The sequence below is a fragment of the Octopus bimaculoides genome, chromosome 12, assembly GCF_046866305.1.
Source record: "Octopus bimaculoides isolate indiv1 chromosome 12, ASM4686630v1, whole genome shotgun sequence".
NCBI lineage: Eukaryota > Metazoa > Mollusca > Cephalopoda > Octopoda > Octopodidae > Octopus > Octopus bimaculoides.
In genome coordinates this window covers 24,621,483-24,636,482 of record NC_142939.1, presented here as the reverse complement: position 1 = coordinate 24,636,482, position 15,000 = coordinate 24,621,483, and the positions used below count along the sequence as shown (strand labels likewise).

The 15,000-nt window shown below is 33.5% G+C and overlaps 1 long non-coding RNA gene across 1 annotated transcript in view; it reads left to right on the top strand.

The window, feature by feature from the left end:
• Positions 1 to 1,763, top strand: part of LOC149133052 (uncharacterized) — a 138,293-nt gene extending 136,530 nt beyond the window's left edge. Inside the window, exon 2 of the long non-coding RNA XR_016243823.1 lies at positions 1 to 1,763. This exon is cut by the window's left edge and continues 15 nt beyond it. This is a non-coding gene — a long non-coding RNA (uncharacterized LOC149133052).
• The last annotated feature ends 13,237 nt before the right edge of the window (positions 1,764 to 15,000 follow it).

The following is a 15,000-nucleotide window of genomic DNA, read 5'->3' as shown; positions in this document are numbered from 1 at the left end:
ACATTTTCTACTGTCTTCAAGAACAGCTCAATGTTCTGTCATTCCTGATTTAAGTGAGAATCTGGTAAAGTATGATATGTATACCACATAGAAAATACATGTGCATCTTTTTTGTAGCAAGGTTGTGAAGGAAAGTATCTTGTTTGGTTTACCATCCTGTAAACCTTAGAATGGTCTTGCAGACTTTTATTGTTGCAGGCATTGCGATCATTTGTAATGTATAATTTAAAGAGTTGCATTCTCTCCCCATGAAGCCAAGGTCAGCCTTTTTATGCTCCAGGCTGGTGGGTATATATATCCTGTGGCTCCAGTAATGGAACAGATCATAAAAGTTCTGGAAAGAGTTATATTATAGCCTGATTAATTAGGAAAAAATGTTAAATGAAATTAGAATACAATTTGGTTTTCTGCCAGGGAGAAGCACTAGTGATGTTTTCATTCTAGTTTCAGAAGTATTTGACAAAAATAATCCATTGTACTTGGTGTTTATTGACTTGGAAAAGATCTTTGGCAGGGTCTCTCACTTCCTGATCTGTTGGTCCTTGAGGTAGGTCAGGGTAAACAAATGGCTTTTGAGGGACATGCCAACAATGCACAAGTAAAATAAGTTAGCAATGAGTACAGCAACAGATTTTGTGTACAAGCAGGGGTTCATCAAGGTTTGATTGTCAGTCAATGCCTGTTCATCATCGTCCTTCACTCCATAACAGAGGAAGGAATTTAAAACCATTTGTCCTTGAGAACTATATGCTGACATTCCTTCTTGTATTGTGGAATGTGTAGTAGAATTAGGGCAGGAATTACATGTGTGAAATTAAAGTCTGGAACTAAAGGGTCTTAAATTAATTTTAGCAAAGACAAGGGGTGGCTTGTGTATAAGCACTGCAGAACTGTAGCCCCCCCCCGCTATTTCCACTCAATATTATCGATAACATTAAATATTATGAATCCTTTTTTCTTTACTTCTCTCGTTATACTTGTACATTATATAACCCTTAAGCTTAATGTTACTAGCCATCCCCTAGTTTATGAATAAAATACAAAAATCCCTGTATAGAACTGTCTGCTTCACAGTTCCAGTGACATGGTGTTTGGCTGTTGTGTGCCTGCTCACAAGTCCGAGATAGGAAGCTGCATGTTAGGGAGAGAGAGCACTGTCATTCCCGCAGTTCCAACCCTGGTGTGCTGGTGAAAAATAGTGTTTCTTTTTAACTCCTCATGTGTTGTGCTTAAAAATGTGTTTATATTCTTGAATGTGATAAAGTGTAGAATTAGATTATTATCCTGCTTCCAGCTACAGTGTTGCTGCCAGGATTTGAAAAATAGGACAGATTTCCACCCTTGCCCCTTATTTTGTGATTCAGGGAGGATTTTTGGAAAACAAAGGGGAATTCATTGCAGTGTTCAGTGAACAAATTAAACACACTACCCAGCAGTGGCTAAAACGTGAACCGATCAAGTTTATGTATAAATTTTCTTTTATATATTTGTTTCCTTTTACACAATATTAAAACAATGGCTAAAAATTTCCTGAAGCAGCACTCCAACTAATTTTATCTAAGAGCCACCACTGGCAAAGACTAAAGTTGTAGTTAGCAGGAAAATAGACAGGACTCTTCTTCCTTTTCAAAAATGACTCTGCTTGATATGTAGGAAATTAGCAGGTAAAAATTCTACACAGTGTATGTAATACAAGCTATGGACACACAAGACATGCAGTGAAATCACAATATTATAAGAGAAAGAAGACAGTTGCACAGAAATAATATTAAGAATTCATTAGAAATAAATTTTTCTTGGATATCCCAAGAGAATCCTTAGAAGTAGAAAATAGTTTCTCTTATTTGGGTGACCTAATTGGCAGTGGTGGTGGATGTTCTGAAAGCACAGTTGCTAGAATAAGAACAGGGTGGAGAAAGTTCAGACAGTTGTTACTTCTGTTGGTAGGGAAAGTTCTTTCTCTGAGTGTGAAATGTTGATCATATGATGCATGTGTGTGAAGAGTGTTGTTGCATGGTAGTGAGGTCTGTGCCTTGAATGCAAAGGACCATGCAGAGATGAGGAAAGAACGAAAATATTAAATGAGAGAGAGAGAGAGAGAGCATGGAGAAACAAGGGTGGAAATACAGGTAGGAAAGAAAAGAAAAGGTAGGACTATAGAGTGAGGGTGAGTCAGTGAGTGAAAGATGTCCTCCAACCAAGGGCTATAAAGCTGAATAATGAGAAAGGTTGGGTAGCAGGAGCTGATCATAGGAATACATTAATCATAGCCGAAATAGGGGATGGGAAATGAAAATATAAATATAAATCAACCAAATCAGAGGAGAGAGATAAGCAGGGTAAGATGAAGCATAAGGGGGGGGGGTGATGAAGGGACCAAGGGATATGATAGGGAACTACTAAATAGAGGGTAAAATAATGGAGATGGCAGGGGGAGAGAGAAAGGAGAAAAAATGGGTGTTTGAGATAAACATGGGTTCATTTGGATCTTAAAACAAAGCATGAGTGTAACATGTTTTAAGATAGAGTTCTAAAGGTGTGCGGTGTGGGTGGTGGTGCGGGGGGGTGTTCTTAAAGGTTATGAAGATATGTAGAGGAGAATGAAACAGATGTTAGCGAGAGAATGAGTGCTAGGGAAATAAAAATAAAAATATTAAAAAAAAAGGGGGAAGAAAGGATGAGGAGGGAAAATATAAACATCAAGATATATCTGGGGCTGTTTGAGCGTAATGATCTGTGGTAATAGGAAAAAAAGATTCCTATACATGTGTATATTTCACACACACACACACACATACATACATATATGTTGAATATACATGTAAGTACATATGTACTATATTTATATGTATGTGTGTGTATATGTATATATATATATATATATATATATATATGTGGAGGCACAATGGCCCAGTGGTTTGGGCAGCGGACTCGCGATCATAGGGTCGTGGTTTCGATTCCCAGACCGAGTGTTGTGAGTGTTTATTGAGCTAAAACACCTAAAGCTCCACAAGGCTCCGGCAGGGGATGGTGGCGAACCCCGGTGTACTCTTTCACCACAACTTCCTCTCACTCTTACTTCCTGTTTCTGTTGTGCCTGTAATTCAAAGGGTCAGCCTTGTCACACTGTGTCACGCTGTGTCACGCTGAATATCCCCGAGAACTACGTTAAGGGTACACGTGTCTGTGGAGTGCACAGCCACTTGCACGTTAATTTCACAAGCAGGCTGTTCCGTTGATCTGATCAACTGGAACCCTCGACGTCATAAGCGATGGAGTGCCAACAACAACATATATACTCTATTTATATGTATGTGTGTGTATGCATGTATATATATATATATATATATATATATATATATATATATATATATATATATATATGTAGCAATAAGAAAATGGAGGGGAATATGTGGTGCTCATCAACTTCCAGATATCGTATTGTGTCAATTTACCTGTTTATTTTTTAACCAAGAGGACAAAGAAAACAATATATAAACGCATGTGACATATTATGTCATATCAGTAATTAAAAAAGGACATCTAGTGACTGAAGATGGGACAATGTCTTACAGCTGTTTCTGTCAGACGGGACCTTGATGATTGCTATGAAGCAGGAAAGTATACTAGCCCCTACCCTTATATATATTTAATACTCAATATTTCGTATATTCAATAAGATATTCAATACTTCATTTCATTTTACTATCTATATTGTATATTCCATATTCTATATCCCACATTAATTTTATAAGAATATAAATAAAACATAAAAGACAGATAGAGTTGGAACTCTTTTAAATAATATATTCCTCTATACACTATCATACAAATCCCTTTTTATTTTTTATTTTTATAATATATATATATATATATATATATATATATATATATATATATATATATATATATATATATATATATATATATATATATATATGCATATATATATGAAAACCCTACAAGACTAGGTGAAAGCGCTATTTATAAAACATGTGACATTTTAATAAAAATCTGTAAATGTACAACCATCCCTATATCTGAGTACCTTATTATTTTTTCTCATATATAATTCCTGTACATCACCTCCAAACCTTCCAATATATGCATATATATATATATATATATATATATATATATATATATATATATATATATATATATATATACATACACACACAGACACAATTGAAATTGTAATCATGGCCAATACCAGTGCCACCTGACTGACGCCTGTGCTGGTAGCATGTAAAAGGCACCATGCGACTGTGGTCGATACCGCCGCCGCCTGACTGGCTCCCATGCCGGTGGCACATAAAATGCACCATTTGAGCATGGTTGATGCCAGTGCCACCAGAGTGGCATGCAAAAAGCACAATTTGATTGTGGTCGATGCCAGCACCGCCTGACTGACTCCTGAGCCGGTGGCACATAAAAAGCACCATTCAAGCGTGGTCAATGCCAGTGCCACCTGACTGGCCCCCATGCCAGTGGTATATAAAAACCACCTACTACACTCTCGGAGGGGTTGGCATCAAGAAGGTCATCGAACTGTAGAAACTTTGTCAGATCAGATTGGAGCCTGGTACAGCCTCTGGCTTGCCAGTCCTCATTCAAACCAACCAACCCATGCCAGCATGGAAAGCAGACATTCAACAACAATGATGATGATGATGAAGATGAGGATGATATATACATGAGACTCTTATAACAACATTCTGATCATGTGTGGCTGAAAATTCTTTATTGTAACAACTTTACATTATCTAGATAAACTTCTTCTCCCATGAAATAACTTGTATTTATTAATCTATAATTGATCTTTAATTTATTCATACTTTTGGCTGTGATTTGTATTCCAAAGATGAAACTGAGATATGGTGTCATGGTAGTTTAGACAGCAGTTGATATAAATCTTACTTTGCATGTACTAAGCTTCTATGCGGTTCTCTCCATAACTCTATAAGCTATTTTGAACGAAGAGCTTATAACTAATATATCTGTGGTTCCTTAGAGAAGAAAATGCGTGTGTGTATATAAGTAACAGCGTAAAGTGGAAATTAGCTTATGTATGTGTATTCGATTATATGGTTGTTTATTTTTTTTCTTTTGTTAATATCGGTGACAAAACCCATTATTCACAGCTGAATTCAACAGGACTTGTTCGCAAATGCTCCAACAGGAAATAGTCACAGCTGGAATTTCTTCCATCAGAGATCTACTCAACTGATCTTCTGGTAAAGAAACAATTGCAGAACAACCGAACGTGTCTGTATTTCTCTCTCTCTCTCTCTCTCTCTCTCTCTCTCTCTCTCTCTCTGTAACTTTCTATATATCTATCTATCTATCTATCTATCTATCTATCTCCACCGCTTTCCCCTTCCATGCCAGATCCTTCTACAGGATCCAGATCCTTCAACAGGAACCTGCTCTGCTCCCCTTTCCTTCCCCCTCTCATAGTAATCCCTTCGTTCCCTAACATGAAGCTGCCCCACCCAACCCCACTGCAATTTACCCCAGAGCTTGTAGACCTGAAAACTGCATCGTCTGCCTCATCAACTAAGCCCTGAAATTTAATTTCCTTATGCTAGTTAGTCCAACCCATGCTAGAATGGAAAGCAGACGTTAAACGATGATGATGATGATATATAGATACATAGATATACACATATATACATATGCATATGATAAATGTGATCCATATGAACTCCTGAATCTAGCATATGATTTTCGTAATTCTCAGTCACTTAGTCATTTCACTGCAATGTTCTTTGTGTGTGTGTGTTTATTTATATAGAGGACATAGAAACCCTTGTTTCGGATCGAGCTGGATGGCAAGCAAAAGTGTGGAGTGGAGTGAAAGCATTTGATGAGACCAGGATAACACATGCCAGACTCAAGAGAGATTTAAGGAAGAATGCTACAATCGAGAAGGTGAATCACAATGACATTTTTGTGTGCATAGTTGGTAACAAACCATGCCTTTCTTTTGCTGGGCTCAAATCTCATTTGCGAACCCATGGAAAACGAACCTCCACCAACTATTCTGCCTATATTTCTTTGCACACCTTTGAATGCAATGTATGCCAGAAGGTTTTCAAATCTAACGAAGGCCTCAAAAGATTTGATTTGATTTTGATATTGATGTTGATGTACTTGAATCAATAGGTCTCTTCAAGCACAGCATGTCACCCTACGATCCAAGGTACTTTTGAGTGGGCTGGTTATGTGATGCTGGTGTAGACATATTCCAGGATTCTTTCTGTTTCCATCTACCAAATCCACTCACAAGGCTTTGGTTGGTTCACAGTTAACACATGTAGTTGCAGATCCAATCCCAGTACTACTGCATAGCACCTTGGGCAAGTCTCTTCTACTACAGCCTCAGGCTGACCAAAGCCTTGTGAGCAGATTTTGTAGATGGAAACAGTTTGTATGTGCATGTGTGCGCGCGCGTGTGTGTGTGTGTTTGTGTGGCTGTGTTTTGCTCTTTTCCACCATTTGACAACAGGTGTTGGTGTGTTTACATCCTCACAACTTACCAGTTTGGCAAAAGTCCTCCAATGGAATAAGTAACAGGCTTAAAAAGCAAACAATAATTACCAGGGTCAATTCGTTCGACTAAAACTCCCCCAAGATGGTACACCAGCATAACTGCAGTCCAATGATTTAAACAAGTAGAATACAAAATGTATTTATATAAACCTGTATATTCAGATATTTCTGTTAATGAAACAAAGTCTTTTACCATTAGACATTCTTCCTGATTCTCAAAATGCTGCCATGAAATAGAAATTTTTTTTGTTTATTTTTTCTAAATGGACAATTGATTTGTGTGTCTCCTTGTTGAATGAAGCGGTTATATAGAGAGAGTAATCAATGTTATTCAGATCAGTGATCAAATACTGTTCAACGTCCATATATCATATTTCTATTTTGCTTTTTATCTCACGAAATACGATATAAATTCAAGATGAAAACGCTGATTCAGTTTCCAGAAGATACTGTTTTCAAATATCTTCCATCATAAAGCTTGTATGTCAAAGTATGCCTTTGCTTGTGTACACACACACACCTCCTCCTCCTCCTCCCCATCATCATCATCATCATCACCATCATCATCATCATCAGCAGCAGCAGCATCATCATCATCAGCAGCATTATTGAATCTCTGTTTTCCGATGCTGGCATGACTTGGATGGTTTGACAGGAGCTGGAGAGGTGTACAAGATTCCATTTGTACGTTTTGGCATGGTTGGATGCCTTTCTTAACACCAACCACTCTACAGAGTGTACTGGGTGCTTTTTACATGGAAACAGCTTGGGTGCTTTTACATTGCATCAACAGAGGTGCTTTGTATGTGACTGTGTATGTATGTATATATATATATATATATATATATATATATATATATATGTATGTATCTTAGAACAAATAAGGTACTCCGAAACAAAGATTATATAGAGTTAGCAAAAATGCAGCAATGACTCAAAAAAGATATTTCCTCAAATACTTTATGCACCCTGTATATGTTTATATATATATATATATATATATATATAACAATGTGTGTATGTGAGTGTGTGTGTTTGTGTGTGTGTTATGATCATCAATAAACATCAACTTCCATGGGTCAGAGAGAATTTGTTGAAGCAAGTTTTCTACAACCTGACACTGCTCCTGTTCCATGACCTGACATGATTTTCGCAGAATACTGCAAACAAAGAAAGAAAGAAACAAACAAACAAACAAACATCCCTTGTGTGACAATGATAGCTCTTTACAACTACCACGTTATGTCAAGACAAAGGTACACACAAACACACATACATATGTATGAACTGGCTTCTTTCAGTTTCCAGCTATCAAATCTACTCTCAAGGCTTTGGTTAATCTAGGTGTCACATAATGGGATTGAACACAAAACCATTTGATTGGGAAGCAAGCCTCTTCACCACACAGCCACGTCTGTGCTATTATACCTCTCTATCTGTCTATCTATCTATCTATCTATCTATCTATCTATCTATCTATCTCTATTAAACTATTTATCTCTCTCTCTATCTATTATATATATATAAAGAGAGAGATAGATAGATATAGATATACATATACATATATACTGAGAATTTACAAAAAAAACAAAAGACGAAGATGGGTATGTAAACAACAAACAGATGTATTGCTTTTACGCTCAGGAAGAGAAAATAGAAAAAGTTTAGTGGCTAACGATCTATATCATCATCATCATCATCGTTTAACGTCCGCTTTCCATGCTAGCATGGGTTGGACGATTTGACTGAGGACTGGTGAAACCGGATGGCAACACCAGGCTCCAGTCTGATTTGGCAGAGTTTCTACAGCTGGATGCCCTTCCTAACGCCAACCACTCAGAGAGTGTAGTGGGTGCTTTTACGTGTCACCCGCACGAAAACGGCCACGCTCGAAATGGTGTCTTTTATGTGCCACCCGCACAAGCCAGTCCAGGGGCACTGGCAACGATCTCGCTCGAAAATCCTACAGGAGCCAGTCAGGCGGTACTGGCAACGGCCACGCTCAAAATGGTGCATCTCATGTGCCACCCGCACAAGAACCAGTCCAGGGGCACTGGCAACGATCTTACTTGGCTTGCCGGGTCTTCTCACGCACAGCCCATTTCCAAAGGTCTCGGTCCGTAGTCATCGCCTCGGTGAGGCCCAATGTACGAAGGTCTTGCCTCACCACCTCAGCCCAGGTCTTCCTGGGCCTACCTCTTCCACGGGTTCCCTCAACTGTTAGGGTGTGGCACTTTTTCACGCAGCTATCCTCCTCCATTCTCACCACATGTCCATACCAGCGCAATCGTCTCTCTTGCATGCCACAACTGATGCTTCTATACTTATATTTCTATATCGACACCTATATATCTCTCTCTTTCTCTCCCTAAATCAAACTCGTTTCCTATCTTACTGCTTGCCTATCTATCTATCTACCTATCTGTCTACCTACCTATCTATCTATCTATCTATCTATTTCTATTTCTAACTAGTTGATGAATATTGAAGACAGATATAGAAAAAAAAAGCAGAAAGAACAGTGCTGAAGGGAGAGAAAGTAGTGAAAGATATTGCAGACAGGTTAAAGATTGTTTAGATGTGAGATTTCATGATCCCACAACTAAAATGATTCATTTTTAATGATAAAAAATATAAAAAATATTTCCTCATATTTTTGAATATTATCATTAATGATAAGACTAACAATAATACTAGCAATATTGGTGGTCTTAGCCATTATACATTTAAAAATAAAATAACACCTCTATAAAACATTTTTAAAATTTATATTTGTCTGCAAAAAGTCTTAAGATTTTTTTAAATATTTTTCTTCCTTAGTCTTTTTATAATCATTTTTTTTTTGTTTTGTTTTCTTCGAAGTAATTTCTTTGGATGTCAAACTTCTATTTTGTTTTTTTACCTACCTCCGTATATTTATAAATCTTGGGTCACTTAGATCTCCATTCCTGTGACCTCTCTAGTTTTAAGTATTTCTCCAGAGAGATAAGAATGGTAAATTGCTTTCTGAGGAAATGACACTTGGACAGGATTGGTACGAAGGAAGCTGTTTGGGGATAAGGTAGATTGAAGAAGAAATTTCAGTACTTTGTTTGTTTTAATTTCTTTTTTTATTTTTGCATCTTTTTCTCACACCTTCAATCTCTGTTCTCTTTTTCTTTCTTTCTCTCTCTCTCTCTCTCTCTCTCTTCCTCTTTCCATCAAATGAGAGGAGGCTGAATAAATGCAAAAAAAAAAAAAAAAGAAAAGAAATTAATCGAAAATAGCAATAATAGGAACAGAAAATTGAAATATAACAAGTTATTTTGAAAGTTTCCTTTAGAGAGCATCGATAGAACAGGGAAAAGTTAACGAAAAAGATAACCAAATAAATACCACTGCTGAGAGGTATATTAAATTTTCTGATATGACAATGGTGGAAGTGAGAAAGAGAGAGAGAGAAAGAGAGAGAGAGTAAAAGAGAGAGAAAGAGTGAGAAAGAAAGAGAGAGAGGGTGTTTAGAAAGAGCAGAGGAAGTGTTAGTAAATTTTTTATGCATTCTATGTATGTGTATAGCTTTGCATGTATATATTACATATGCACATATGTGTGTGTGTATGTGTGTGTATTATATATAATGCTTGTATATATATATATATATATATATATATATATATATATATATAATGTTTTTATATATGTTTTATATATAATGTGTGTATGTGTATATGTGTGTATATAAATAGATATATATATATATATATATATATATATATATACAGACACACACATATTGTATACATATGTGTGTGTCGGTGCATGTGTGTATATATTTTATATATAATGTTTGTGTGTATGTATACATAAATGTTTTGTACATATATATGTGTGTATATATATTTTATATATAATGTGTGTCTGTGTGTATATATATATATATATATATATATATATATATCCATATACATACACACATATTTTATACACGTGTGTGTGCATGTATACATACATATATATATATATATATATATATATATATATATATATATATATATATATATATATATATATACATTTTATATATAATGTTTGTATGTGTGTACATGCACGCATGCACACACACACACACGTACATATAATATATATTATTTACATATATGAAGGGAGAGAGAGAGGAAGGTTGAGAGGGAATCAGTGAATCTGTGTATGCATGTGTTGTATTATATTGAGTGTTTATAAAGTTAAATGGAAAAGTAATGGTGAAGCCAATTCATTTTGAAATGAAGAACAAGAAGAGGAAGAATAAAATATAAGATACAGTGGAGGATAGGGTAAAGCCTAAGCAACCACAACCACAACAACAACAATAATAGTAACACCACTGATAATAATAATAATAATAATAGTAATAATAATAATGATGATGACAATATTAATAATAGTAATAATAATAATAATAATAATAATAATGATAATAATAATAATAATAATGAGATATTATATTGAATGAAATGGGGGTGGTGAGAGGAAACTTGGCAGATTTAACTAAAAGAAAGCAAGCAAAATATGAAGTGTTACTGGAAGAAATCTGAAGGATAGAAGAGCAGTTATGAAAAGGAAATAGGATAGAAGAGTAAAAGAGATTAAAGCAAGCTATTTATGAAAGTTTGGAAAGAATTAAAGAAGAAGGAGACAAGAAGAGAGAGAGAAAGAGAGAGAGTACGTGTGTGTGTGTGTGTGTGTGGATCTGTATATTTAGGAGAAGAAATAGAAATATAAAGAAGTGTTTTCAGAAGAAAATGGATAGAAAATACAATATAAAGCATTTACATCCTTGAAAAAATAAATGGTAAAAAACGTTGACAAGACTTCAGAAGGACATTTGACTTTGAAAAGTATAGCTTTCAACGAAGAATATTCACACACAATTAAGCATCGGTAAATGGAATTATCTTGAACATCAAGAGACTAAATCATGTTATTTTTTTGGTTGTTTTTTTTTTTTTTTTTGCTTTCTTATATTCAAAAGGTATTCTTCAACTACTTAATGTTTGACAATTTAGTTCCATCTTCTCCACCTTATAGAAATGTCTTTGAAAAAGAATAATTTAGAAAAAAATTAAAACCCCCAAAAACATGAAGTATTCTCATTGACAACACTTACCTGTGTGATAGAGTTAGGAGGAGAATTACAAAAAAAAAAAAAGAGTTATTTGCGTGCCATAGCTATTGTGATGGTTCCCTGAAGATAATGGAGCATGCGCGAAGTTAACCATAAAACATACTTTAATGTGTTTTATTTAAAGTTTTCTATTAATTTTTACTAGGTTTTAGAAATAACTTGCTTGGCATCTCTTTGGATACACCACAAATATAACAAAATTGGACAAAAATAAGTTGATGAAAAATATAAGAAAATATTTAATGCAAAAATATGCTTTATAAAAGTAAAGAAAATTTCAATTGTTTTGAAGTTTGTTTAGAAGTGAATAGTTTTTTCTTTCTTTTAAATATCAAAATTTATGTTGTATATTTACAAGTTCAGTGAGTTTAAGAATGTGAATACAATGTAAAATATATTTTCATAGAGAAAATTACATATATATATATATATATATATACTGTATAAATCGCAAGTGAAAGGCAACTCTGACATTAACAATTTGAAACACGCATGTTCAACTTGTATCTTGATGGTGGCTTGAAAATTCATCTAAAATTCATCTTCATCATCATCATCATCTTCATCACCACCACCACATTGACAACTGATGCTGGTGTGTTTACATCCCCATAACTTAGTGGTTCGGCAAAAAAAAAAAAAGATGGAGTAACTACTAGACTAACAAAGAATAAGTCCTGTGGTTGATTTCTTTGACTAGAGGCGGTGCTCCAGCATGGCCACAGTCAATTGACTGAAACAAGTAAAAGAGTAAAGTGTGTATATGATTGATGTAATATAAAGCTGAAGCAAATTAACACCAAATATACAGTGTGTGTGTTTATATTGGCTAAACTGGCAATATGACCATCCCCAAGTACAACAACACATATATATATATATATATATATATATATATATATATATATATATATATATATATATATATATATATATTCTCATAAATTTGGCAACAAGATTATGTTACACTGGAAAGCTGCTGTGATTTCGGCATGAAACGAATCAGTAGCGGCACAGATTTCATGAGGGACAGGTTAACGATCACTGTTGTGATGATGTGTGCTGAAGAAGCTAAGGCATATTAATGCCAATGCAGAAACTAGTCCACATAAATCCATATGTATGTTAGTAGATTGTCTTAACCAATTTTGCCTTCGTTTGATTTCTGTAGTAATTACCAGTGTGTTTTGGGCGATTTAACAATGAGGTTTGACTGTTATTTCAAGCAGGTAGACATACTTAGTATGTCCTTTGATTAATTATAATCCCTCGGCGATATATATATATATATATATATATTGGTTGAATAAGGTTAAAATATGGTCTGGTTTAAGCATTTTTTATTATGGCATTTCAACATTAACAAAATATTTTGTAATCCTCATAAAGTTAAATTGGTGCTTTCATGCATAGTGTAATCATCAGATTTCAAATGTGTCTAACTGACAGTTCTTGACAATTTTAGTACCTCTTAGAATGCTCCAAGAAGCTGAATTTTTAGAATACGGTTTTAAGCAATCCGCATGCATCTCAAACATCACAGTTTGCCAGGCGTACCAATATTCTGTAACTTGTTTATATTTATAAGTTAGAGATATTTATCAATTCACATCATTAACTGGATGTTATATTACTGTTGTTATTTCCGTTCAGAACAGGCTTCAACATTTTAACGAAATGGTTTTCTTTTATCTTTCTTCCAAGACTGATTTGTGTCATGTAGTTTGTAGAAAGGAGAAATTAGAAACAGTTTCTGACCACATGTCTCTATATGTTCGTTGAATGGAATTTGGCAAACATTATTGTTCTGGATTTGTATATATGTGTCTATATGTACAACAAGCTTCTTTCACTGTCCATCTACCAAATCCACTCACAAGGCTTTGGTTGGTCAGCCTGATGCTATACTAGAAGACACTTCCCAAAGTTGTCACACCACACTGTGGGACTGAACCCAGAACCATGTCATTGTAAAGCTAAATTCTTACCACACAGCCATGCCTGCTCCTATACATAGATTGGATGTACTCAGCTAGAAAATAGATATACCCGGATAGGGTATGATCTCACAAAACAGAAGCTGAAAGTTAACAACGTTCCCTCTTCTAACCCTTTTCATTATTAACACACACATACACACACACAAACATACACACAAATATATGCATATGTGTGCATGCCACTCGCATGCACATACTAATTATGTATGCACATACACAAATTAAGTCTGCATAATGTATGAAACATTAACTGACTTTACAAGCTTTCACTGTAATTGACTATTGATCAATTCAAATGTTTTTCTACTAAGTGAATAGTCACAATATATCATTATTTTTATTAACACAACCATCATCATCACCGTCATCATCATTATCACCGTCATTATCATCATCATCACCATTATCATCATTATCATCATCATTATCATCATCATCATCATTATCATCAGTCTCATTATTCTTCATCATTCTTGGTGTCCACTTTACCATTTAGGATGACATTGGTTGGTTGGGTATGTATAAACATATACATACACTGCATATAGTATGCACATTTGTGTGTGTATATATATATATATATATATATGTACTATGTACACACACATATATATATATATATTCTTATATATATATATACCATATATATATATATATATATCTTATATATATATATATCATATATATATATATATATATATCTTATATATATATATATCTTATATATATATATATCATATATATATATATATATATATATATATATCATATATATATATATATCATATATATATATATATATATATATATATCTTATATATATATATATCATATATATATATATATATCTTATATATATATATCATATATATATATATCATATATATATATATATATATCTTATATATATATATATCTTATATATATATATATCATATATATATATATATATATATCTTATATATATATATATCATATATATATATATATATCTTATATATATATATAATCATATATATATATATATATATATCATATATATATATATATATCTTATATATATATATCTTATATATATATATATCATATATATATATATATATATCATATATATATATATATCATATATATATATATTATATATCATATATATATATATATATATATATATATATATATATCATATATATATATATATCATATATATATATATATCATATATATATATATATCATATATATATATATATATATATTATATATATATATATCATATATATATATA